This window comes from Dendrobium catenatum, unplaced genomic scaffold (assembly GCF_001605985.2).
Source record: "Dendrobium catenatum unplaced genomic scaffold, ASM160598v2 fragScaff_scaffold_146, whole genome shotgun sequence".
Lineage (NCBI taxonomy): Eukaryota > Viridiplantae > Streptophyta > Magnoliopsida > Asparagales > Orchidaceae > Dendrobium > Dendrobium catenatum.
The window spans coordinates 1,155,310-1,163,308 of NW_021318608.1; positions in this window are offsets into that span (position 1 = coordinate 1,155,310).

Here is a 7,999-nt window from a genome sequence, read left to right on the forward strand (position 1 = left end):
GCAGTTATTTCCCCGCAAGCGGGTACTTATGGGTATCCCCGCTTCGTCGTGCGCATCGCACCGGGATCCCTTCCCACCACGCTAAGAAAAGCGTGCATAGGCGGGGTTTCCAAGGCGATACGAACTTCGAAGAAGGAATTTGGGTGATTACCCGCTTCGTCGCAAACGTCGTAACGCACTCCCTCCCACCACGCTAAGAAAAGCGTGTATAGGTGGTCGTTTTGTCTCGACGAATGTGTTGAAACGGGTTCTCGGAGTTTTAGGGTTAGAGTGTTATACCTTCGCTTTCGTCGGTGTCGGCACGAGGTAAGAGAGGTATTTTCTTCTTTTCTTATAATTAGTTATAAGAATAATTATAATCAATTATGATTAAAAATAATTAATTAGAATTAAAAATAATTAATTACAATTAGTTTTAATTATGTATAATTAATATATGATTAATAAATAATTATTATAATTAAAAAAAACTAATCATAATTAAACTTAGTTAATTATGATTAAAATAATTTTAATTATAAATAATTAAAATTAAACATAATTAATTATACTTAATCATAACTAATTATAACTAATTTATAATTAAAAATAATTAATTAATATTAAATCTAATCAATTATAATTAATTAACAAGTTTTAAGCATGATTAGGACATGATTAGTAGGATTTAAGTAGGATGCAGAAATTAAATAGGATTTAAGCTAAATCCTTTTGAAACAGGATTTGCTACCACCTTATATCCTTCAGCTCAGCAGATTTACGGGATCTGGCCGAAGAGATGCTCGAAACAGAGAGAGTTACCTTTACAGGGAGCTCCTGTCGCTACTCCCGATCGAGCAAAAGGGAAAGTCGTCGGAGGAGATGGAGTCGGCTAGCAAGGGAGGAGGTAGGCCGATCTTCCTCTCTCTCTCTCTCTCTCTCTCTCTCTCTCTCTCTCTCTCTCTCTCTCTCTCGGTGTTAGGATCGGGCTCGACGGGAGGAGGCGAGTTCGCCTGGGTGAGGTCGGTGGACGTCGGGCTAGAGAGGGAGATCAGGATAGGGGGTTGAGAGGCGTCGGCAGTGAGAGCTTCGGCAGGGTTCGTGCGAGAGGAGCTCCGAACAGGAGTTCGGTTGGAGGTTGGCGTCGGGTTTGAGTGGATCGGACGGGAGTTGGGGAGAGAGCTTCGTGCGAGAGGAGAGCAAAGTCGAGAGAAGCCTTCGCGTTGGTGCGGTATTTAACGACGCGAGCGGTCGTTCGATCGAGGCGACATCGCACGCGAGCGGTCGTTCGATCGAGGCAGGCCGCAGGAATCCCGCGAGGAACGTCGGCTGGATTTACGGGATTTGATCAGTTCGGCGCCGAATCGACGTGATTTCGGGATCCAACGGACATGAGGTATGTATGCAGGATTTCTATTTTTCTTTCATCTCCTTTGGTTTTCTTTGGGTATAACATGAGGGTCAACACAAGGATAACTTGGGATGACAGAATAATGATACTTTGATTGTTTTCATATAACTTCTCCTATCATTCTCTTTAAGTACAGGATGGAAAATTTCAAATCTTAATATCAAAGTCATTGTTTCTATACTCTTAGTACTTAGTGTCTATCTAACAATTAATCTTAAATAAATAATTTTTTTTTATCACCGGGAGAGATAATTATTGTCATCCCCCCCCAATCCACTTTAAGTGCGCGGTGATATAAGTTTCAATTTTCAAATACTAAATTATGCTGCTATTATACACTATATACGAAGTATCTATTCGATGAATAGCCTTAATCGAAAGTTCTCTCTCGTTATCGGAAGGGGTAATTAATTATAGGGGCTTGCACTTATAGGAAACATGAACTCATATCCTAAAGTTCTTGCAAAATGAGGGCAAAATATCTGGGTAATGCCTTATGAAAAACTCAATCATTCTTCTGAAATTTTGCCACAGAACTTAAGCGTTAAAACTCTCCTCGACGACCTGAAAATAAGAAAGGGGGGCACGAAGAGGCCGAGGCACGAATTTGTGGAGCCCACAAGAGAATCAAGGGAACGAACCCATTGTTGCTCGTGTCATCTGCATAATCCGAATGGTGCCTATCATCCTCGGAGGAGATAGAGCTAAGATTATAGGAAGCTAGACTTAAAAGACCTCCATGCTAGACTTAAAAGACCTCGCATGGAGGAGGCCAACTATTCTACCACAAACGTAGTGCCCCTCCTGTTAAGGCGAGGAGGTATTTATAGAGGGGGTAATGACTCAAATTTTGAGACTTCAATCACGTGTCAGTAATGCCCTAAATAATGCCATATGTTCATCATTGCAAATGGATTAGTTGATTTTCCCCTCACTGAGCCTACACAAATCCACTCTCATGGAGAGAATTGAAGTCCTACTAACCAAGGAAGCCAAACAATCATCATCAACTTGTTTCATGAAGAATTTCCATCAACTTGCTTCACTACGGGTTGTTCTCAAATCACACCCTAACAGCCCAACAAAATGCTATTCCTAAACTCAAGACATTACCTCACCTTCAACAAAAAAAAAAAAAAAACTAAAAAAATAAGGAATCCGCTTCATACAAAAGTTCACACAATCAAAATAACGAGGTAAACTTGAAAACAAAGTAAAGAAAATCTATAATTCGCCACAAGAGTATACAGGAACCTAAAGACCTTTACTACTTGGAATAAAATTTTACCACACATTACAAATTTTCTATTACAAAAAGTGCAGAATCTACTCATCACCAAGAAAAATCCTACATGAATTACCTTATTAAAGCTTGAGAGGCACAACTCCTTTCTTCGCTAAGTATTGCATAATGAAGCACTCGAAAATAAATTCACTCCACCTTGTTGGTCAAGGAAGCAGAGAGCTGCCACTATCTTGGCGTAGAGCTCTAACACTTCCCAATGCAATAAAGAGACCTCATAACTTGATCCAATGGCTCTCAATGAGGCCCAAGGTCCTTCTCCAAGCATGACTTGGATGTTAAGAATATTCTCCACCAAACTACTCGCTCAACAAGGTCGCCCAAGGTAAGTGGTCCCTAAGTAAGGACTTTAATGACTAGGTTACCTATTGAAGAAGATAGAATAGGATTCACTGCAGTCGCCATGGGTGGAGCTATAAGGAGTTCCTAGGTTGAGGATGGTGGTGTTATCTCCTCAGCATGCTTGCCCTCTGAGCCTTCAGTTGCCTTTGTTGCAAACTGGACCTCTACTGAATATAGCATGCACTAGCCTGCATTACTCACCACCAGTGGAGCCACACCTATGGTAAAGAGGAAAGCATCAAAGAGAGAAAGCTCTTTATCCAAAAGACACAAATGGATCTTTAGCAATCTATCGCGTAAGTCCGTTGTCCTTGTATACAAGCCAAGTGCCCACCACATTAACGTCAACACTTCAAACTTGTTTAGTGGGTGTCTTAAGAACTCACCAAAGGTCAAGTTGAATCTTAGCTCCCTCAAGGCCGATGACATTCAACCTCCAGATATAAATTTCTCACAAGTTTAAAAGGAACTCCACTTACCTTCACATGGAGCACCTGTTAGTTAGACTAAAACAAGAGTCAATGCCGCTTCAGGAGGATGAGTTGATGCCACTTCCAGAGCAGGAATTGGCACCATTTCTAGAGCAGGAGTTGGTGCCACTTCCAGAGGAGTCACCACTTCAAAGATCACACCTACTATTGCCGGCAAAATGGAGACTCAACTTGCATGCCTCACAGCAAGAGGCAAGTCACCCAAATTTGATAAGAGGACTACCCTCTCCAAGATTTTCCCTACCACCACAACCATGCTCGATTCCATCACCTTAGTTTCTTTAGACATAGGTACCGCTGACTCACTCAACTACAGGCTAATGGGCCTATATGCTTCTATGGACATTATCTACATCTTGCTTGCAAGGAAACTTTCTTCTTCTTACTCCCCTCCAATTTATGTTTGCAGAGGATAACCTTCTTCAACCTCTTAAGGATCGCATCAGCAAGCTTAGAAGAATTAAAGTCAAGCATGATGAGCAAGTTAGTTACCAACATTGGGGAGCTAAAAGAAAAGAGTGCAGTTGCACCATACCCAACTACCAGAACTTATAGGTGGAAATAATGTGAATGGTCATATCAAAATCATAATGAGAAATCTATATAAAAGAAGTGTGACATCCGAGGCTACAATAATGACAGGATAGTAATTTCCACTTCCTCTCCCTTTATAATAGTAGGTGAAAATAATAAATGCTCGTCTTTAATTCACTGATCATTTTTCTAGCTTGTCTTTTAAAGGATCAAATGAATTAGGAAACTAAATATATACTCGAACATGTCTTTGTAAGTAACCCATAGATACCTAACAAGTTCCAATCAATGAGCTCTATCAAGGTAGTCACGGCACCAAGAAGGCGCTCACCTAAGAGAAATATAACCTCACAAAATGATGGCAGACACCAGCCTGTAGGTCAGCGACCACTCTCCTTCACAGAGATCGTGGTACGAAAACTAGGTCAAATCCTACTCCTCGGTGAGCTCTATCGAAGTACTTGTCTAGATTAGTCTAGGCCCAGAGGGTTACTTGCATTAATACGACCCGCTCACCCGTAGCAACAATCTGCATTTAGAGCCATCTGCCTACCAATGGCATACTCGATCAAGGTACAGGAGGCACACTCCTCTAAAGCCCATAGCTATGATTTCCTTGATTGAGTCAGTTATCTATTTCCAACTACTACATCCAAGGGAACTCGTCCTTCACACCTATAGGTCTGAATATTACCTATAGGGACTCATCTATGCATCCAAAGAACTAACCCTATACACCGGATCCAAAAGGCTTGTCCAAAAACACTCTCCCTTGAAAACTCGCCCGAGCCACTCGTTTGAAAGGAGAGGGGCACATCAAGGGAAAGGATCCACATGGATTTCAACTAGCTAAGCTACATGTATGTGTCAGTCTATAGCAGTTTTATCATAAACTATTTTTTTCAATTTTTTAGTGTAGCCTTCCTTATAGTCCTCTGAGCATTGTAAATAAATGGTGAAAAGGCATATCCTTTTCTCTACTTTGGATGTTGTGGGGATATTTTACTCATTTTAAAGCTTTTTATTAACTCTTCAAATTCACTCAAACCTTAACCAGTTTCCTAGCTTTAACCTGTCAATCACCTACTAGTTAGGTTTGTTTTCATTCACGAGCAGGCACTATAGCTGCCATCCAAGATGAAATTATTCTGTCTTTCAATCCCATGGCTGTCGCCTGTCAGCTGATATCTCATCAAGTTATCATTCATCAATCACCATTTCACCTATAAATATTAAAGAACCTGCAATGTTGCAAATGAAAGAAAAAATAAATAAAATCAATAACTCATTGATTGCTACTTGCTAGTTGCTAGCAACCAAACGACCAAAGGCCAAAGCCTTAGGCTCACTGGCTCAGGGTGAACCTAGTAAAGAAACATCATGTGCAACAAGTCCAAAAATTGCGCCCTCCAAAGTTACAACTTGGTAATATGACTTTAAGGCTTTTATCAATTTAATTTAATAGTATCTGCTCAACTGCTCAAGCCATCAAAATCATTTATACCAATTTATAAATTGGTCGCATCTAAATGTGTGTTGCATCTAAATCACTTTACCAAGTTCTTCATCACAGCCATTAAATATTTAAAACCAACCAAACCAACAATAGCAATGCAGAACTACAAGTCTGCAATAGAAAAATCCAACAGAAGCAGCAGTTTTACAAGTTTACAACACTTGCTCATTAACAGAATGACAACAACCTGATTAGCCCAATTGTCCAAGAGCCATAAGTAAGAAGTATACTAAGTAAACCAACATCAGTCCACCATATGAATCAATTAAGATTTAATAGCAAACCAGCAACAACACAAATCAAACAAGATAGCCCAGCCATCACCACCTAGATACCTCCAACACCTCAAGTAAGAGAGCACCAATGAGACAAGCCATCAGCAATATAACCCAAAAAATAATGGTTTAAGTCCCACATAAAAATAAATAAAGAGATACCAACCCATAAGTCCAGCCCCCCAGAAAAAAAATCTCCAGCCAAGAGAATAATCAATCCTCCAACAATAACTATAACTGCACATCCAGAACACATAATGAAGATGCAAAAACGCCTCAACATCTCCAATAAACCAACCAGCAAAAATAGTGATCCAAGAGATATACAAACACAGCACAAAACTTCAGAACTCCACCAGGAGATAATGGCCAACCCAAAAGAAAAACAAGACCCAACAAAAGGTAACCCAATAGAAAAGAACAAACCCGAACATTAAATCAAAGATAAAACAATTAAGATTTAACATTTAACATAACTACATAAATAATAATATTATAAAAGTGTCTCTAAACTTTAAGATGCGATGTTTGCTGACTCATTGTCAACTCCAATTTGATTTCCGTCAACATTCAAACCCATTATGTCATTAGTAACCGCATCAAGCTCAGGGTCTTTTGCATCTATTACAAATGCACAAATATTAAATTGTTAAGAAGTTAATTGTATAACTAACCTATAAGAGTATAAGTTATATAGTAATTTTAATTTATTACCTTGCTCACTGTATAACCAATCTTTAGTGCATACCAATGCTTCCACAATATCATATTTTAAAACACTTCGATATTGGTCGAGAACTCTACCACTATTGCTAAAAGCACTTTTGGATGTAACAATAGATATTGGAATGCACAATACATCACGGGTCATGCTTGAGACCTGAGGAAATATGTACTGATTAAGTTTCCAATATTGTAAAATATCTAACTCGTTATTCCTATCCAACTTGGGTTCGTCCAAGTATACTTCAAGTTCCGACTTTCTATTTCTTGGCATTGTTACTTCTACTTCAAAAGTGTCATAATCCTGTGCAAATGATCATATATTTCACAATGGAAAGAGAGAAACATGTATTGTAAGATGCAAATTGGCAAAGTAGTTAAGTAGAACACTAGAACCTGAAGAAATTTTGACTTAATCATTATTGTTGATTGAGTAGTTGAAGGAGTGTTTTGTAAAGATTGGGATGTTTGAGTTTCAGAAGTTGAGGTTTCCTCAATTGGTCTTGAGTAGTTTGCAAATAGGGATTCCAACTTCTCCTTCACTTTTTCAAGCTCAATTATGTAAGTACCCGTATACAATTTCTTGTAACACCATTCAACAAAGTTAAATTTATATCTAGGGTCAAGGATGACAGCTATTGCTAAGAGTACACTATAGTCTGACCAGTACTTTTCAAATTTCGCAAGCATACCAACTATCATTCTTCTTATATACTCCAATCCAGAAGACATTTCATTCTTCAATGTGGCATATGCAGTAGAGACACAAGGAAAATATAGATTTGCAGTGGGATACTTAGATCCAGAGAAGAGACAAGTGATTTCATAAAATTGTGCTAAAAACTTGTATATATTCACACATTTTTCCCACTCAGATGCTGAAGGACAACATTTATAATTGGAGTCACCCAATTCCAAATGCATAAAAGCACGTCTGAAATAAATTGCCCTATCCAACATAACAAAAGTATAATTCGACTACTAGTGTTCCATCTAGTTTGCACAGGATTATGACACGGTAATAGCTATTTTTCCTGTAGTGTTCCATCTAGTTTGCACGACTTGTGTAAGGCCTCCGTTACTTTCAAGAAAATTTTGCCTCATGCACTCAAGAAACTTCTGCTTTCTTAATTGAGAATCTTTTACATATTTAATGCTCTCCCGCACCTTCAGAACACATGAATCAATTTCTTTCAAACCTTCCTAAACAATAAGATTCACAATATCTGCACAACATCTCATATGAAAAAATTCACCATTGCATAAAAAACCATTTTTCAAATTCAAATGGTTTCGGAGAAAATCAACAGAAACAGTATTTGCAGATGCATTATCTAAAGTGATGCTGAAAAGCTTACTATCAAGTTTCCATTCAATCAGAAATAGTTGGAGTTTCTCAAACAATTCTAAGCCATCATGGGGGGG